This window comes from Hypanus sabinus, chromosome 6 (assembly GCF_030144855.1).
Source record: "Hypanus sabinus isolate sHypSab1 chromosome 6, sHypSab1.hap1, whole genome shotgun sequence".
In the NCBI taxonomy this organism is placed as follows: domain Eukaryota; kingdom Metazoa; phylum Chordata; class Chondrichthyes; order Myliobatiformes; family Dasyatidae; genus Hypanus; species Hypanus sabinus.
This window is the reverse complement of record NC_082711.1, coordinates 105,498,374-105,518,801: the sequence shown is the minus strand read 5'-3', so window position 1 is coordinate 105,518,801 and position 20,428 is coordinate 105,498,374.

Here is a 20,428-nt window from a genome sequence, read left to right as displayed (position 1 = left end):
GATTGAAAAAGAACACTGGCAGGGATGATGGCAGAGCAACAATGTCTACAATTTCTGGAAGCAATTTGGAAGGCACAGGATATATACATCCCAAAAAGGATAAAGGTTTCAAAAGGCAAACTGATATAACCATGGCTAACAAGAGAAGTCAAAGACAACAAAAAAGCCAAAAAGAGGCATACAATAGAGAAAAATTAGTGCAATTTTAGAGGATTGGGAAGCTTTTAAAAACCAACAGAAGGTAACTAAAAAAGTCATTAAGAAGGAAAAGATGGAATATGAAGGCAAGATTGTCAGTAATATTAAAGAGGATACCAAGTATTTCTTCAGATACTGTACGTAAAGTATAAAAGAAAGGCAAGGGTTGATATTGGACCACTGGAAAATAATACTGGAGATGTAGTGATGGGGACAAGGAAATGACAGATGAAATGAATAAGTATTTTGCATCAGCCTTCACTGAGGAAGACACCAGCGGTGTGGTGGAAGTTCCAGATTGTCATGGGTCAGAAGTGTCTGAAGTTGCCTTTACTAAGGAGAAAGTTCTTGGGAAACAGAAAGGTCTGAAGATAAATAAGTCACCTGGACCAGGTGGTGTACACCCCAGGGTTCTGAACGAGGTGGCTGAAGAGATTGGGGAGGCATTAGTAATGATCTTTCAGGAATCACTAGACTATGAAATGGTTGCAAAAGACTTGAAAATTGCAAATATCACTCCACTCTTCAAGAAGGGAGAGAGGCAGAAGAAAGGAAATTATAGATAGTTAATCTGACTTCAGTGGTTGGGAAGAAGTTGGAGTAAATTGTTAATTAAAGGTGTGATTTCAGTGTACCTGGAGGTACATGATAAAATCTTGCCTGCCAAATCTGTTGGAATTCTTTGAAGAAATAACAAGCAGGTTAGACCAAGGGGAATTGGTGGATGTTGTGTACTTGGATTTTCAAGAGGCCTTTGACCAGGTACCACCTATGAGGCTATGGTATTACAAAAAAGATACTAGCATGGATAAAGCAGTGGCTGATTGGCAGGAGGCAAAGAGTGGAAATAATGGGAGCCTTTTCTGATTGGCTGCCAATGATTGATGGTGTTCCACAGGAGTCTGTCTTGGGACCACTTCTTCTTATGTTATATGTCAATGACTTGGGTGATGGAATTGATGGCCTTGTTGCAAAGTTTGCAGTAGGTACAACAATAGTTGGATGGGCAGGTAGTTTTGAGGAATTAGAGCAGCTATGGGAGGACTTAAACAGATTAGGAGAATGGCCAAAGAGTGACAGATGGAATATAGTGTTAGGCACTGTTTGGTCATGCACTTTGGTGGAAGAAATGGAAGTCTTGACTATTTTAGAAATGATAACAACATTCAAAACTCGGTGGTGCAAGGGGACTTGGGAATGCTTGTGCAGGATTCCCTAAAGGTTAAATTGCAGGTGGAGTTTGTGGTGAGGAAGACAAATGCAATGTTAGTATTCATTTCAAGAGGTCTAGAATATAAAAGCAAGGACGGAAAGTTGAGGCTTTATAAAGCAATGGTGAGGCCTCACTTGGAGTATTGTTTTGGGCAGCTTTCCTTAGAAAGTATGTGTTGACATTGGAGAGGGTACAAAGAGGTACACAAAATGATTCCAGGATTGAACAGCTTGTCATATGAAGAGCATTTGATGACTCTGGGCCTGTATTCACTGGAATTCAGAAGAATGAGGGGTGACCTCATTGAAACTTATCGAATATTGAAAGGCTTTGATACAGTGGATATAGAAAGGGTGTTTCCTATGTTGGGAGAGTCTAAGACCAGAGGACACAGCCTCAGAATAGCAGGATGTCCTTTTAGAATAGAGATGAGGAGAAATTTCTTTAGCCAGAGAATGGTGAATCTGTGGAATTCGTTGCTACCACAGTGGCTGTAGAGGCAAAGTCTTTACATATACCTAAAGGAGGGGTTGATAGATTCTTTATTGGTCGGGGCATAAAGGGATATGGGGAGAAGGCAGAGAGGAACAGTGAATCAGCCATGATGAAATGGCAGAGCAGACTCAATGGGTTAAATGGACTAATTCTGCTCCTATATCTTATGGTCTTGTATCTAATTACCTTGTACATGGATATATAGAACACTGCATTGGAGCATGTGCTTCATCCCACAGTGGCAGTGCAAACCAGAATGCCTATTTAAATTGGGCATTTTCCTACACATGATCCATATCAATCCCATTCACTGACTGGTCATCTGCCTGCCGAATGTCTCTTAAATGCAGCTGTCAAACTTGCTTCTACCACCTCCATTGGCAGGCACCCAGCACACTGTAAAATAGAATCTCCTTTTAACTTTCTCCCTCTCGTGTTCAATTTGTTGCTTCTAATAAAAACCCTGATCTATGCATCTCGTAGTTATGTGTAATTCTATCAGTTCTCTTCTCAGCATCCCACACTCCAGATAAAAAAAAATCCTGTGGCGACCCAATTCCTGGCGCATCCGAACCGACTCACAATTAGATAGCCTACGGGGGTTTGCGAGCACAGAGCTTTGGAGCCTCTGCGCCATGGGGGGCCGGTTGAGGGAGGCTTAAAAGTGAGGCTGAAGTTTTTGAATAAAGTTTTTTTCCTTCGACTGCAGTTACTGACTCCGTGTCGTAATTTTAGCGCTGCGTGTAGCACACCGCTACAATTGGTGACCCCGACGGTCCAAACGATTTTTGGACCAGAAATGACCGACGCCGCCTCTGTTCATGCGGTTTCGTTGAAACTGCCGGGTTTCTGGACACAGCGACCAAACCTGTGGTTCCAGCAAGCCGAAGCCCAATTCCATGTTCGCTAGATCACCTCAGAAGGCACCCGCTACTACTATGTGGTGAGCTCCCTCGACCAGGACGCAGCGGCCCAGGTCGCGGAGTTCATACAGTCGCCCCTGGCAGACGGCAAGTACACAGAATTCAAAGCCCTGCTCCTCAGGACTTTCGGACTCTCACGGCGCGAGCGGGCTGCCCGTTTACTGCACCTGGATGGCTTGGGCGACAGACCTCCATCGGCTTTAATGAATGAGACGTTGTCTCTGGCCGACGGACACACACCCTACCTCATGTTTGAGCAGGCATTCCTGGAGCAGCTGCCCGAGGACATACACCTGCTGCTGTCCGATGCGGATTTCAGTGACCCCCGGAAGGTGGCAGCCCGGGCGGACTTGCTGTGGAACGCCAAAAAGGTGAGCGGGGCGTCCATCACACGGATCTCCCAGCCCCGCTCCGGCAGCAAACCAGTCCAGGCCCGGCCGCAGAGCCCGCCAACCCCCGGCCCAATGAACACTGGTGCTTCTACCACCAGCGGTGGGGCGCAGAAGCCCGCCGTTGTCGCCCGCCCTGCAAGTTCCCGGGAAACGCCAGGGTCAGCCGCCGCTGATGGCTACGGTGGCTGGCCATCGGGATAGCCTCCTGTATGTATGGGATAGAAGGTCGGGACGCCGGATTTTGGTCGATACTGGGGCTGAGATCAGCGTTTTACCTCCGACGAGTTACGACACCCGCAGCAGGGCACCGGGACCCCCCTGAGGGCCGTGAATGGCAGCACAGTAAGGACCTATGGCACCCGTCAGGTGCAGCTACAGTTCGGCTCCAGCCAGTTCACGTGGGACTTCACACTGGCCGCCGTAGCCCAACCGCTTCTGGGTACGGATTTTGTGCGGGCTCACAGCCTGCTGGTTGACCTGCCCAGGAAGAGACTGGTACACGCCGAGACCTTTCAGACGTTCTCCCTGGGTGCAGCCCAGTTGCCAGCCCCTCACCTCGGCTCCATCACGCTGTCTGACAACGACTTCACCGGGGTCCTGGCGGAGTTCCCATCGGTTCTGGCACCGCAGTTCACAGCGGCCATGCCCAGGCACGGCGTATAGCACCACATCCCGACCCAGGGACCACCCCTCCATGCCCGTGCTCGGCGGCTTCCCCCGGACAAGCTCCGACTGGCGAAGGAGGAGTTCCAGAGGATGGAGGAATTGGGGATCATCCGGCGGTCCGACAGCCCATGGGCCTCCCCCCTGCACATGGTGCCCAAAGTGACGGGGGGCTGGAGACCGTTCGGCGACTACCGCAGGCTGAACGAGGCTACCACACCGGACCGCTACCCTGTGCCGCACATTCAGGACTTTGCAGCAAATCTGCACGGCGCACGGATCTTCTCCAAGGTAGATCTCGTCCGAGGGTACCATCAAATCCCGATGCATCCTGACGACGTCCCCAAAACGGCTCTCATCACCCCTTTCGGCCTTTTCGAGTTCCTCCGCATGCCGTTCGGCCTGAAGAATGCCGCACAGATGTTCCAGTGGTTAATGGACGCGGTGGGACGGGACCTGGACTTCGCGTTCATCTATTTGGATGACATCCTCATAGCCAGCAGCAGTCGTCAGGAGCATCTGTCCCACCTCCGTCAACTCTGCGCCCGACTGAGTGTGTACGGTCTTACAATCAACCCCGCCAAATGTCAGTTCGGACTCGATACCATTGACTTCCTGGGCCACAGGATTACTAAAGACGGGGCAACCCCTCTGCCCTCTAAGGTAGATGCGGTCCGCCTCTTTCCCCGACCCACCACGATCAAAGGCCTTCAGGAATTTGTAGGTATGGTCAATTTCTACCACCGCTTCCTCCCTTCAGCTGCCCGGATCATGTGCCCCCTGTTCGCCCTGATGTCGGGTCCGAGCAAGGACATTACCTGGGACGAGAAGTCCGCCGCCGCTTTCGTTCAAACGAAGGAAGCTTTGGCGGATGCTGCAATGCTAGTGCACCCCAGAATGGACGCCCCTACCGCCCTCACAGTGGACGCATCAAACACGGCAGTCGGTGGGGTGCTGGAGCAACTCATCGCAGGTCGCTGGCAACCCCTGGCGTTTTTCAGCAAACACCTGCGACCACCCGAGCTTAAGTACAGTGCTTTCGACCGGGAACTGTTGGCGCTCTACCTGGCAATCCGGCATTTCAGGTACTTCCTAGAAGGTCGGCCCTTCACCGCGTTCACGGACCACAAACCGCTTACCTTTGCGTTTACAAAAGCGTCCGACCCCTGGTCATCCCGCCAGCAGCACCATTGGTCTTACATCTCTGAATACACGACGGATGTCCGGCACGTCTCAGATAAGGACAATGTCGTGGCGGATGCGCTCTCTCGCCCTACCGTTCATGCCCTTTCCCAAGGGGTAGACTTTGAGGCACTGGCAGAGGCGCAGCAGGCAGATGAGGAGATTCCGAGTTACAGAACCGCAGTCTCCGGTTTGCAGCTCCAGGACCTCCCCGTAGGCCCAGGTGAGAGGACCCTACTCTGTGACGTCGCCACCGACCAGCCCCGTCCAGTCGTCCCGACAGCAAGGCGGCGCCGCGTTTTCGACTTCATTCATAACTTGGCGCATCCCTCCATCCGGACAACTGTCCGGATGGTTTCCAGCAGGTTCGTTTGGCACGGACTCCGCAAACAGGTCAGTGAATGGGCCAAAACGTGCATGCACTGCCAGACGGCCAAGGTGCAGCGGCACACCAAAGCCCCACCGCAGCAGTTCCATCCTGCCCACCGGCGTTTCGACCACATTCATGTGGATATCGTGGGCCCCCTGCCAGTGTCGCGCGGAGCGTGGCACCTCCTGACTATCGTGGACCAGTTCACAAGATGGCCAGAGGCGGTCCCGCTCACCGACACCACCTCCGAATCTTGCGCCCAAGCCCTGATCGCCACCTGGATATCTCGCTTTGGTGTACCAGCCCACATTACCTCCGACAGAGGCGCCCAGTTCACCTCCAGCCTGTGGTCAGCTATGGCCAGCCTTTTGGGGATCCAGCTGCACCACACAACTGCCTACCACCCGCAGTCGAACGGGCTAGTGGAGCGTTTCCACCGTCACCTGAAGTCGGCCCTCATGGCCCACCTGCGAGGAGCCAACTGGGCAGACGAGCTTCCCTGGGTCCTACTCGGCATCCGCACAGCGCCCAAGGACGACCTGCACGCCTCGTCGGCCAAGTTGGTATACGGCGCGCCCCTGGTCGTCCCTGGGGAGTTCCTACCAGCCCCAAGGGGGCAAGAGGAAGAACCCGCAGCAGTCCTGGGCAGACTATGCGAGAAGCTCGGTAACCTGGCCCCCATACCCACTTCACAGCACGGGCGGCACCCGACCTGCGTACCCAAAGACCTACAGAACTGTAAGTTTGTGTTTGTATGAAGGGGCGGGCATCGGCCGCCGCTGCAGCGGCCATACGAGGGGCCGTTTATGGTGCTCCGGAACAACGGGTCCACGTTCGTGCTGGACGTTGGGGGGAAAGAGGAGGTTTTCACGGTGGACCGCCTCAAACCGGCCCATGTGGACCTGGCGCAACCGGCCGAGTTTCCGGCGCCTCGGCGCAGAGGCCGACCTCCCAAGCAGGTTCTGGCCCAGACTGTGGACATTGGGGGGTGTATCGCCGGTTCTGGGGGGGGGTTATGTGGCGACCCAATTCCTGGCGCATCCGAACCGACTCACAATTAGATAGCCTACGGGGGTTTGCGAGCTCAGAACTTTGGAGCCTCTGCGCCACGGGGGGCCAGTTGAGGGAGGCTTAAAAGTGAGGCTGAAGTTTTCGAATAAAGTTTTTTTCCTTCGACTGCAGTTACCAACTCCGTGTGGTAATTTTAGCGCTGCGTGTAGCACACCACTACAATCCAAATTTATCCAATCTCTCATTCTCTCTAATCCAGGCAATATCCTGGTAAACTTCTTCAGCACCCTCTTCAAAGTGCAGCATCCTTCCTGTAATGAGGGGAACAAAAATGCGCACATGACTCCAAATGTGGCCTCATCAGTGCTTTATATAGGTGCAATGTGGTTTCTTGATTTTAATAATATCACACCCAAACTGATGAGGGCAAGAAGGTTATTTGCCTTCTTCACTGCCTTATACTGTAAGTGCATAAGACAAAGAAGCAGGCTTAGACTACTCAGCCCATTGAGTCTTCTCCGACATTCCATCATGGCTGATCCCGAATCACACTCATCATATCCACTGATGCCCTGACCAATCAGGAAATGACCAACTTCTGCCTTTAAATACACAAGGACTTGACCTCCACTGCAACCTGTGGCAGAGCATTCCACAGATTTCCTACTCTCTGACTAAAAAAAAATCCTCCTTACCTCTGTTCTAAAGGGTTGTCCCTCAATTTTGAGGCTGTGCCCATTAGCTCTGGATACCTTCACCATAGGAAATATCCTCTCCACATCCACCCTGTCTAGTCCTTTCAACATTCAGTAGGTTTCAGTGAGATCCCCCCACATTCTTCTAAATTCCAGTGAGTACAGGCCCAAAGCTGCCAAGTGCTCCTCATATGTTAACCCCTTCTTTCCTGGAATCATCATTGTGAACCTCCTCTGAACTCTCTCCAATGACAACACATCCTTTCTGAGATATGGGGCCTAAAACTGTTGACAATACTCCAAGTGCAGTCCGACTGGTGTCAAAATATTAGATCCAACAAATTCAATGCAAGAGGGAGAAAGCTGAAAGGAAATTTGAAAAGTACTTTCTATTTTACAGTGTGGTGGGTGCCTGCCAGTGAAGGTGGTAGAACCAAGTCTTAAAAAGGCTCAGCATTATCTCCTTGCTTTTATATTCTATTCTCCTTGAAATAAATGCCAATATTGCATTTGCCTTCCTTGCCACGGACGCAGCCTGGAAGTTAACCTTTGGCAGTCTTGCACGAGGACTCCTAAGTCACCCTTCACCTCTGATGTTTGAACCTTCTCCATTTAGATAACAGTCTGTATTATTGTTCCTTTTGCCAAAATACATTATCATACATTTCCCAACACTGTATTTCATCTGACACTCTTTTGCCCATTCTTCCAATTTGTCTAAGTCCTGCTGCAATTGCATTGCTTCCTCAGCACTACCTGCCCCTCCACCTATCTTCATATCATCTGCAAACTTTGCCTCAAAGCTATCAATTGCTTTATCCAAATCATTGACAAACAATGTGAAAAGTAGCAGTCCTATTACTGACCCCTGAGGAACACCACTAGTCACTGGCAACCAGAAAAGGCCCCTTCTATTTGCATTTGCTTCCTCCTGCCTGTCAGCTATTCCACTAGCCACACCAGTATTGTTCCTATAACACCATAGGATTTTATCTTCTTAAGCAGCCTCATGTGTGACACCTTATCAAATACTTTCTGAAAATCCAAGTAAATGACCTCCACTGCCTCTTCTTTGTTCACCCTGCTTGCTACTTCCTCAAAGGCAAGATTTCACTTTGCAGAAACCATGCTGTCTTTGACTTAGTTTTGGTCTGCAAGTACCTTGAAATTTCATCCTTAATAGTAGACTACAAAACATTCCCAACCAAACTGATTAGTCTAACTGATCTATAACTTCCTTTCTTTTGCCTTCCTCTGTTAAATTCTGGAGTAAGATTTGCAATCTTCTAGTCCTCTGGAACCGTGCCAGAATCAAATGGTTCTTGAAAGATCATGACCAATGCATGCATTATCTCTTCAGCAACCTCTCTCAGGAGTCTGGCCCAGGTGACTTATCCACCTTAAGATCTTTGAGTTTGTCTAGCACCTTTTTCTTTGTAATAGCAACAGCACTCACTCCTGCTCCCTGAAATTCGCAGACCTCTGGCACACTGCTAGTGTCTTTCACAGTGAAGACAGATGCAAAGTACCCATTAAGTTCAAATACCATTCCTTTATCCCCTATTACTACTGCACCATCATCATTTTCCAGTGGTCCAATATCAACTCTCACCTCCCTTTTACTCTTTATATGACTGAAAAAATGTTTGGTATCTTGCTTTATATTATTGACTAACCTGTCTTCATATTTCATCTGTTCCATTCTTACAGCTTGATCAGTTGCCTTTTGTTGGATTTTAAAAGCTTCCCAATCATTCCACTTCCAACTCACTTTTGCTACCTTATATGCCCTTTCCTTGACTTTTATACAGTCTTTAAATTAGGGTGCAAACTAATGGCAACTTAATTGTCACTTTATGAGATCTAATTCTAAGGCTTTCTCACAAACTAAGTCCGCAACTCTTACGGGCATTAATTTCCTGCAAATCATCCAGTTTCATTTCAAATCGATTCAGGAGAAGAAACAGATGAGAAAACTTCAAAAAGAACAGAATGTGTCATTGTGTGGTCCAATTAGTCTTCCTTCTGCTTCGGCCTTTATATTGATAACTGCTCCAGCAGGTATTTTTCAGCTCACAGCCAGACTTAATGCTTGTTAGAAAGCTCTTTTCTAAGCCTCAACATTCCAGGATGGTTTAATCCAGCATATACAATGCATCACCCTCTGGAATCTTCACCAACTGCAACATTTTGTATCTTCCTCTGTACTCTCCTTTAAGTATTTCAAAGGGACTATTCTCTCAGGGACACTTGCTTCATTCTTCCATTCTCACCAGTACACAGTTGCCTGGCTTTTTATTTCCTGCCTTCCTACTCTGCAGGTCTCCTAACACTTTTTGCCATAAAAAGCAAAAATTCAATTGCTCTCAATTTAGTCCACTCTGTTTTTGCTCATGATGTTGTCTCACAGAACTGAGGTCAAACACAGACTGAGTGACCACTTGGCCGAGTGTAAGGCTAATACCAGATATCCAGCCACTTCATTTCTCCATCCCATTCCCTGTGACTGCTATCTTCAGTCTCCAAAACTGTTCCAACAGATTTCACCATAAGCTCAAAAAGCAGTTTCTCAAAGTAGTTGGAGCCTTCCAGGCTGAAAAAAAAATGAATCTGGTCATATTACCTTCAAAGAAATGTTGCATGTTGCCCCCACTCCCTGGGAATGAGCTCTGCGCTGCTCTCAGTCCTCAGGATGAGTTGTCCACTGCTCCTCGCTGCCCCCAGTCCTAGGGAATGGGATCCCTGTCACTCCCAGTCCTTGAGGGTGAGTACCACACCACTGTCAGTCCTCAGAACCAGCTCTGCACCTCCCTCAGTCCTCCAGGACAAGCTCTGCACTGCCCTCAGGGACAACCTCCACACTACCATCAAAGTAACAACGTCCAGACTACTCTGCTATTACATAAAAAATAGATCAGGACAGAACAGGAACACAGTATCTCTGGCAACCAAAGTTCAATATAACTTTATTATCAAAGTACACATGTGCCACCATATACAACACTGAGATTTGTTTTCTTGTCGGCATGCTCAGTAAATCCAATGACCATAAGAAAATAAATGAAAGACCACACCCAATAAGACAGACGAACAGTGTTCAAAACTCAACAAACTGCAAATTCAAAAGAAATAATAATAATAATAAATAAGCAATAAATCAGTTCTACGGTTCAAAGGCTCGCTTTACTGTTAAAGTATGTATGTGCAATACAATTCTGATATTCTTCTCTAGATAGCCATGAAATACAGAAAAAAACATGGTAGTCATTGAAAGAAAAGACATCCAACCCATCCCTGCGTGAAAAGGAAAAAGAAACAAAATTCACAAACCTCAACACCCCTCCCTTGCACAAAAGCCAACAGATCGCCCATATGGAAAACAGCAGCTGGAATGTTAAACCCCAAACACCACCCCCCAACCCAACTCCCTTGCAAAAAAAAAGCAACAATAACATCAAAGCCCCAACCTGATCTCCGGCAAACAAAACCACAATCACATCGAACTCCCAGCCCACTCCATTGCATAAAAAAAGCAACCATCACATCAAGCCTCCAGCTTCCTTACTCATACAGAAAGATGAACAGATCACCCACACAGAAAAAGCAACAAGATCATCAGACCCCAAATCCCCAAGCCCTCACTCACACAAAAACCAACACGTCACCCACCCGGCAACTGGCAAAAAGAAAGAAGTCACAGAAAAATGAACACGAGCAATATAAACTACAGTCCAAAGATCACATAAATCTCATAATTTCAAAAACATCCTCCCATCAGAATTGAATTCAGTTCCTCCATGAAGATCAACCGTTGAACTAGGGTCTTCCAAACGTTGCTGACCCGGTGACCAATCTGTCGACACGCGGCCTCCATGAAAAGCGACCGCAGACCTCCTCTGCATTTCCCTTGATGCTTTGGGCTTCCTTGACATTCTAAAATGGAGCTGATCACAGTCTCTGGTCTTCTCCATGAGGCAATCCTCGGCCCCCTCCGGAGCCAGCAGAATGCCAGACCATTCGATCAAATTCCAAACTGCACATCACAACAGTTTCTGCAACACAACCGAGACAAAAGAAACAAGCAGAAGGTGTAGAAAAAGTAGAATAATTGAAGAGGCTGGCTACTTGGAAGATGTCGCCTGAGGAATCGGTGTTTGCTGGCGCCGTCTTGACTTAAAGTTCAATGAATTTCAAGAACATGAGATGAACAATCCTTGAAAGTGAGTCCATGGGTTGTGTAGACAGTTCAGCAATAGGGTGAGTGAAGTTGAGCGAAGAGTCCAATTCTTGATGGGCATTAAATGTTCCTGGTGGTGTGAGTCCTGAGGCTGTTGTACTTCTTCCTGATGGCAACAGTGAGAAGAGACCATGACCTAGATGGTAGGTCTCTGATGATGATGCTGCTTTCCTACAACAATGTTCAGTATAGATGCATTCAATGGGGGGAGGGCTTTACCCTTGATATAATCGGCCTGCATCCATTACTTTTTGTAGGATTTTCCATTTAAGGGCATTGGTGTTTCCATACCAGGCTGTGATGCAGCCAGCCGCTATACTCTCCCCCACACATCTATAGAAATTTGTCAGAATTTTAGGTGTCATACTAAATCATTGCAAATCCTGAAGAAGTAGAGGTGCTTCCATGCATTCTTATTCATTGTCCTTACTGGCTGACCCCACAACAGATCCTCTGATATGATAGCACAGAGGAATTTAAAGTTGCTGACCCTCTCCATCTCTGATCCCCCAGTGAGGACTAGCTCATGCACCTCTGGTTTTCTCCTCCTGAAGGCAATAATCAGTTCCTTGGTGTTTCTGACATTGAGTAAGAAGTTGTTGTTGTGGCACCACTCAGCCAGATTTTCAATCTCCCTCCTATATGGTGATTCATCACCACCTTTGATGGCATTGGAGCTGTACTTAGCCAGAGAGTTGTAGGGGTAAAACAAGTAGAGCAGGTGGTAGATCTAGTGCAGCCTTGTGGTGACCTGTGCTGATGGTGATTGTGGAGGAGATGTTGTTGACAGTCTGAAATGACTGAGGTTTGCAAGTGAGGAAATCGAGGATTCAATTGCACAAGGAAGTATTGAAACCCATTTCTTGAAGCTTACTAATTAGTTTTGAGGGGATGATAATGTTGGATGCCAAGCTGTAGTTGTTAAAGGGCATCCTAATGTTTGCATCTTGCTGTCAAGATGTGTCAGGGTTGAGTGAAGAGTCAATGAAATAGCATCTGCTGTGGACTTGTTGTGCCGGGATGCAAATTGGAGCAGATCCAAATTGCTTCTCAAGCGGGAAAATGTCCATCACCAACCTTTTAAAACACTTCATCACAGTGGATGTAAGTACTACTGGATGATTATCGTTGAGGCAGGTTACCACATTCTTCTTAGGCACCAGTATAATTGAAGCCTGCTTGAATATGGTGAGTAGCTCAGACTGCTGAAGCTAAAGGTTAAAGATCTCAGTGAACACTCTAGCCAGTTGACCGACATCAGGTCTTCAGTATTCGGCCAAGTGCCCTGCTCTCCATGGGTTTGTCCTCCTGAAGAATGCTTTCACGTCAGCCTCAGAGACTGAAATCACGGGCTCACTGGGGGCTGCATGAGCTTATGATGGTTCTTCTGCATTTTAAAGGTCAAAGCGAGCATAGAAGACATTGAGCACATCTGCAAGTGAACTCCTGTTGTCACCTATATCTCTTGATTTCTCCTTGTAAGAGGTGGTAGCATTCAAGCCCTGTTACAACTGTAGAGTATCCTTCAGTGATTCAAGTTTAGTCCAGAATTGCCACTCCTCCCATCTGCGGAAATGAATACACAGACAACGTTTCAGGCTGAAGGCACTTTGTCTTCTGGCTGCACCACCATCTGTGACAGGAGGCCCACCACACAGGAATGAAATACACTGCAGCAAGTTGTGAACCCCAGAAGCTCCAGCATGGGAAACTAGCCTTCCCAGCACCCAGATCACCTTCAAGTAGTGATGCCTCAAAAATGTGGCATTCATCATTAAGGACCCCCATCACCCAGGACATGCCTTGTTCTCATTGCTACCATCAGAAAGGAGGTATAGGAGCCTGAAGGCACACACTCGATGATTCAAGAGTAGCTTCTTTTTAAGCAGCTTCTTTTCAAGTTGATCTGTTCCTTTTTAATAATTGGATTGTGGTGCCGCTGCTAACACCAAAGTATAAAGTTCCCTAGCTGCCCTGGAGAGGGCGATACTGAGTCCCTGGTGCAGGTGCAATGCTGCTGGACGCGAGGCGCCAGGATTTAGTCCTGATTCAGTACTGAATAGAACCAGAATCAGAATCAGGTTTAATATCACCGGCTGCTTACCCACCCAAAAAAAGAAGTTGCTCAAAAAGTAGCTGCTATTTAAGAAGGGGGCAAGGAATCAAAAAGGAAATTATAGACCTGTTAGCTTGACATCGGTGGTTTGGAAGTTGTTGGAGTCGATTGTCAAGGATGAGGTTACTGAGTACCTGGAGACATGTGACAAGATAGGCGGAACTCAACGTGGTTTCCTCAAAGGAAAATCCTGCCTGACAAACCCAGTGCATTTTTCTGAGGAAATTACAAGTAGGCTGGACAAGGGAGATGCAGTGGATGTTGTGTATTTGGATTTTCAGAAGGCCTTTGACAAGGTGCCGCACATGAGGCTGCTAAACAAGATAAGAGCCCATGGAATTATGGGAAAGTTACATACCTGGATAGAGCATTGGCTGATTGGCAGGAAACAGGGAGTGGGAATAAAGGGATCCCACTCTGTTTGGCTGCTGGTTACCAGTGGTGTTCCACTGGGGTCCATGCTGGGGCCGCTTCTTTTTACGTTGTATATCAACGATTTGGATTATGGAATAGATAGCTTTGTGGCTAAGTTTGCTGATGATACAAAGGTAGACGGAGGGGCCAGTAGTACTGAGGAAACAGAGAGTCTGCAGAGAGACTTGGATAGATTGGGGGAATGGGCAAAGAAGTGGCAAATGAATTACAATGTCGGAAAGTGTACAGTCATGCACTTTGGTAGAAGAAATAAATGGGCAGACTATTATTTAAATGGGGAGAGAATTCAAAGTTCTAAGATGCAACGGGACTTGGGAGTCCTCATGCAGGATACCCTTAGGGTTAACCTCCAGGTTGAGACGGTGGTGAAGAAGGCGAATGCAATATTGGCATTCATTTCTAGAGTATAGGATCAGGGATGTGATGTTGAGGCTCTATAAGGCACTGGTAAGACCTCACTTGGAATACTGTGTGCAGTTTTGGGCTCCTTATTTAAGAAAGGATGTGCTGACATTGGAGAGGGTTACAGAAGAATCACTAGAATGATTCCGGGAATGAGAGGGTTAACATATGAGGAACATTTGACCGCTCTTGGACTGTACTCCTTGGAGTTTAGAAGAATGAGGGGGGACCTCATAGAAACATTTCAAATGTTGAAAGGCATGGACGGAGTGGATGTGGCAAAGCTGTTTCCCATGGTGGGGGAGTCTAGTACGAGAGGACATGACTTGAGGATTGCAGGGTGCCCATTCAGAGCAGAGGTGCAAAAAATTTTTTTTAGCCAGAGGGTGGTGAATCTATTGAATTTGTTTCCACGGGCGGCAGTGGAGGCCAAGTCATTGGATGTATTTAAGGCAGAGATTGATAGGTATCTGAGTAGCCAGGGCATCAAAGGTTATGGTGAGAAGGCGGGGGAATGGGACTAAAGGGGAGATTGGATCAGCTCATGATGAAATGGTGAAGCAGACTTGATGGGCCGAATAGCCAACTTCTGCTCCTTTGTCTTATGGTCTTACTGTCTTCTTTCCCTCTGCCACCCAATTTCTGAGTGGACATTAAACCCATGAATGCTACGTCACTACTTTTTAAAAATGTTTTCTCTCTTTTTGCACTATTTATTTAATTTTACTTTATCTATATACTGTAATTCGGTCATTTCAGAATTGTGCATTGCAATGTACTGCTGCTGCATAACAACAAATTTTATATTTATATGCCAGTGATATGAAACCTGATTCTGATTCTATTCAGTACTGAATCAACTAAATCCTGGCGCCTCGCGTCCAGCAGCATTGCACCTGCACCAGGGACTCAGTATCACCCTCTCCAGGACAACTAGGGATAGTTTATACTTTGGAGTTGGCAGTGGTACCACAATCCAATTATTAAAAAGGAACAGATCAACTTGAATAGGCAGTGTTGACTCTGAAAAGTTACTGGCAGTTTTATTCCGTGGAACTCACTGATTCTAAGTTTTAATGCTTTGTATCCAATTTTCCCCTGTCAAAGACAAGTTAGCCTGTCATGTTTATGAGCATGCACTATCAGCAAGAAATAGATGGCTCTTAATGGGTGACACATTTAAAAAGCACTCATCTTCATTGTGTGGGAGCTAGTACAAGGAGCTGCACTTTACTGAAAAGTTGTTTAGAGACAATCTTCATCCTAGCCTTTGCAATTGGAAAGATCTCCTATCTGAAGCACAGAAGCTAATGTACCTGTCAATAAAATAACTCCAAGTTACTGAAATCAGAATCATGCACAGAGATAATAAGAAAGTGAAGAGAAAATCTAATATCACCATTAATAAATCATTTTCTCTTCTATTACTTACTTAGTTTTTTTGATAACACTTTCTGCTAAGGATACGTCAGCTCTTCAGGCTACTCTGCCACGTTTCACATCTAGCTCATCCAAGTAAAGGACGTTCAGCTTGCTGTAAGATCCTCCTTCACACTGGCTTTTATGATTAATGCAAGCTATCTCGTGGGGCATATGGGACCAAACTCCAACTGAACTGGACAAAGATCCGTGCAGCGTAGAGTTTACACAGAATAAGTTTCATTTCAGAAATCGATACTTTGACCTGAAGCCACCAAGTGAATCTCAGCTGTGCATCTGAGCAAACTTAAGGCTTGAGGGTACATTTGACAATCAAAATGATGGCTAACTTCCTACCGAAAAGCAAGTGTTTCAAATGGGGTTAGTTACATTCTGTCATAAACTGGTCTAACAAAAACACTTCAGAATACAGGACGGAAGGTCAAAATCATCATTAACTTTGTTCAAAAGCTGGTAAGCACAACAGTGGTATGAACTAAGTTCATACAATACTGTATATCCAACTTCACTCCCTTTGGCTTAGTCAACAGCAGGGCACTGGCAGAATCAGGTTTAATATCACCGACATGTGTTGTGACATTTATTAGTTTTTCTGAAATTGGATGGCAGAGGGGAAGAAGCTGTTCCTGAATCGTTGAATGTGTGCCTTCAAGCTTCTGTACCTCCTTCCAGATGGCAGCAATGAGAACAAGGCCTAACCTGGCTGATGGGAGTCCTTAATGATGGATGCCGCCTTTTTGAGGCATCGCTCCCTGAAAATGTCCTGGATAAAATGGAGGCTAGTGCCCATGATGGAGCTGACTAAGGTTACAATTCACCGCAGCTTACTTCGATCCTGTGCAGTAGACAACCCCCCTCCCACCATACCAGAAGGTGATGCAGCCAGTTAGAAAGTTCTCCACAGCAAATCTAGAAATTTTCGAGAGTTTTTAGTGACATACTAAATCTTCTAAGACCCCTAAGGAAACGTAGCTGCCATCGTCCCTTCTTTATAGCTGCATCAATATGTTGGTTTCAGGTTAGATCTTCAGAGATATTGACACCCAGGAACTTGAAACTGTTCACTCTTTCCACTTCTCTCCATGAGGACTGATGTGTGTTTCCTTGACTTACCGTTTCTGAAGTACACAATTAGTTCTTTGGTCTTACTGACATTGAGTGCATGGTTGCTGCTGTAACACCTCTCAACTAGCTCATACATCTTGCTCCTGTATGCCCTCTCATCTCCATCTGAAATGCTGCCAGCAACGGCCTAGCCACTCAGTCATGGGTATAGAGAGAGTAGAGCGATGGGCTTAAGCACACATCCCTGAAGTGCACCAATGTTGATTGTCAGTGAGGCAGAGAATTTGTTCCCAATCTGCTCAGATTGTGATCTAACAATTAGGAAGTCAAGGATCTAGTTCCAGTGGCATTTGATCTGGCTGCAGAGTTACCACAGAGATGCGGTCAATGCCAGTAATCCTGGGAAGTCCAAGGCAATTGCAGATATCAGAACAATGGAATTCATAGTCACACAGGTATTAATCTTGTAGATCTTAATAGGACACAGAAAATAACCTTCAGACACAAGAATTGCACAGCACATTTTAATCCTTGTACAGTGAGATAGTACAAGACCTTTGTATAGATATTCTTGGGCAAATTGATCCATCTTAAAAATCAAGGAGGGAGCCAGGCAAGATATAATCACTTGCTACCAATGAATAATGAGAAACTCCAACAATGAGCGTGGCTGCATCCAATAACTTGTCTCTTATGTTATGGATTTCTTTTCTAGACAACGTCATCTAAAGGTATGATTGGATGCACAGCTTCAATGGATATTTGAACCAAATTCTGAAATTGCCTTAAACTGGAAGAAAATCTACCATGACATTATTTTGGTTTTGAAGAAAATTTGAAATTTTTTCCACCAATTGTCCAGAGTTTACTCTCGTATTGTTTGCCTGCAATTGTGAATGAAGAAAGTGTGAAGGATGAGGCAGCATTAATTCTAACAGTAGCAGAATTCAATCCAGTTTCCACTTAGCTCCGAGGATTATAGACAATTCAGTAGAATCGACTTCAAACTCATTATAACGTAACAGTTACTAAAAGACTTTCAATCCTTGATTTTTTTTTTCCCAAAATGTCCTAACATTGAAACTTCTCTTGCTATTCTGGTGGATAAGTAACAGTTTATATAGCAACTTTAACAACTTCAAGATAAATGCTTTAAAGAGAGAGAAAATAAGCACTTAAAGTTAATTTGCATTTGACAGATCTCTTGGTTTGAGGTCATGTTCAGGCTGTGGTGGAAAGCATCAAATTTGGCAAACAAATATTCCAATGAACCAGTAGTTAATCCATGTACCAGAATATTAACAGTAGTATTTTATAAAAGCCAATCTTTTAAAAAGGCTGTCCACAAGCAGCTCATCAAAGCACATCATGGTGGTGCAACAAAGAACAAAACTTGTTGGATACATAAGTGTCCAGGGAAAAAAGTTCAAAAAGATCAAAAGTACATTTATTATCAAAGTATGTATACTATGTAGAACCTTGAGATTCATCTCCTTATGGGCAGCCAGAAAACAAAAAAATCTAATAGAGCCCATTAAAAATAGAAGACCATAAACTCTCAATGTGCAGAAAAATAACAAATTGTTCAAATAATCAAAGTAAGCAAATAACATTCAGAAGTGAAATTCACAAAAGTGAATCCACAGCCACAAAGTCGGTCATCACTGTGGCCGATTAGTTGCAGGCCACAGTTCCAGTTCAGTGCAGAGACGAGTCATCGTCGTGGAGCACTGAGCTGAACACCAGCTCATCCCTCTGCTCTGGCCCCAACACACTCACATTTTCAATCTGGCTTAAATCGGCCAAACCTCAGAGTCAGACCCTGCCACTTCAATATGCTCTCGGGCCGGACTCTGTTGCCTCAATCTGGCGCGGACGTGCCACGCAGCAACCATCCTGTACCTTCAAGACTTCAGTTCACACCACCGAAATACCAGGTCATAAAGCCAGTTCGGAAGCTCAGCAGCGAAAGGCAAGTTACAGACTATGGTTGCAGTGACTGTTTCTGAGCAATAGGGTGATTAATAAAGTAGCTAGCAGTTCTGTTTGCTGCCAGCAAGTCGTCACTGCACTTCACCAGTACCATCTAAAACTGGAAGCCAGAAAACAGAATGAGAAAACAGCTTAAGGAGTATTTACTGTGTCAAAAACTTCCTGAACTCAGTTTAGCATCCAAAGCTTACACTGTTGATTAAAGAGGCAAAGTAAGCCCAGAAATCCAATCACATTGCTCTGTTTTATTGATTGGTACAGCAAGAAGATGGACATGTTTCTATACTTGAAGATATAACAATGGCTTTTGGGGAAATCATGCTCATCTAGAAACTCATATAGGCATTTTCAATTTACTCTTAGCAATGAGGTGTTTTCAACATCAGGCATGCACATAGTTGAGGTGTTCAGAGTGCATGTGAAAGAAATTAATCAAAATCATACATATTCTCAGCCCAGATACAGTATTGTGAGCAGTTCTGGGCCCCTTGTCTAATAAAGGTTGTGCTGACATTGGAGAGGGTTCAAAGGAGGATCATGAAAATGATTGAAAGGCTTATCATACGAGGAGTGTTTGATGGCTCTGGGCCTGTACTCACTGGAATTCAAAAGAATGAAGTGGTGGGTGGGAGATCTCATTGAAAACTATTGAATATGGAAAGGCCTTGAAGCAGTTCCTAAAGTCTGCTTCATCAGAGCCAGCGGAAAACTGCATCAAGGCTTTGATCAGAAAGCTACAAAAAAGGCTCAGCTCAAGTTATTGACAGTGTCATGAGAAGTGAACAAGCCCAGAATATCGATGATAGCAGTAAGATTATTAGTTTAGTTCTTGATCCACATAACACACAAATTAACACAAGGAAATACCTGCATTGTTCCAGCACATTTCATGATCCCAGCATTTCCCAAAGCTGGTGAAGGTGGCATTGTTATATATAAACTCATCACTATCAACATTATCTGCCGTGTCACATGACTTGGACGATTATTGTCCCGTGACTATGGTTATTCATGGCAATTTCTTCTATAGAATGGGTGAGCGATTGTCTTCTGGGTGGTGTCTTTACAAGATGGTGACCCCAGCCATTGTCAATACTCTTCAGAGACGGTCAGTGTTCATATAACCAGGACTTCTAATCTGCACCAGCTGCTCAAATGACCATCCACCACCTGCTCCCATGGCTTCATGTGACCCTGATCGAGGGGCTAAGAAAGTGCCACACCTTGCCCAAGGGTGACCTGCAGGCTAGCAGATGGAAGGAGCACTTACACCTCTTTTGGTAGAGACATATCTCCACCCTACTACCTGAATATATAAACTAGCCTCCACAGAATTGAGTTTGCTGCCAATAAAACCCCTGACAGTGAATTCCAAACCATAATTATTTGTGTGTGGGTAACTTTTCTCATGTCACTGTCAATTCTTTTTCAAATCACCTTCATTCTGTATTGCTTGCTTTTTGACCCTTCTCCCCAAAATGGCAACTGTGTCTATACCCTTCAAGATTTCAAATATCTTTATCTGATCCACCAACGTCCTTATCATTTTCAAGGGCAACTAGCCCAGCTTCGGTCTGCCACATTATTAAAACTACAAAT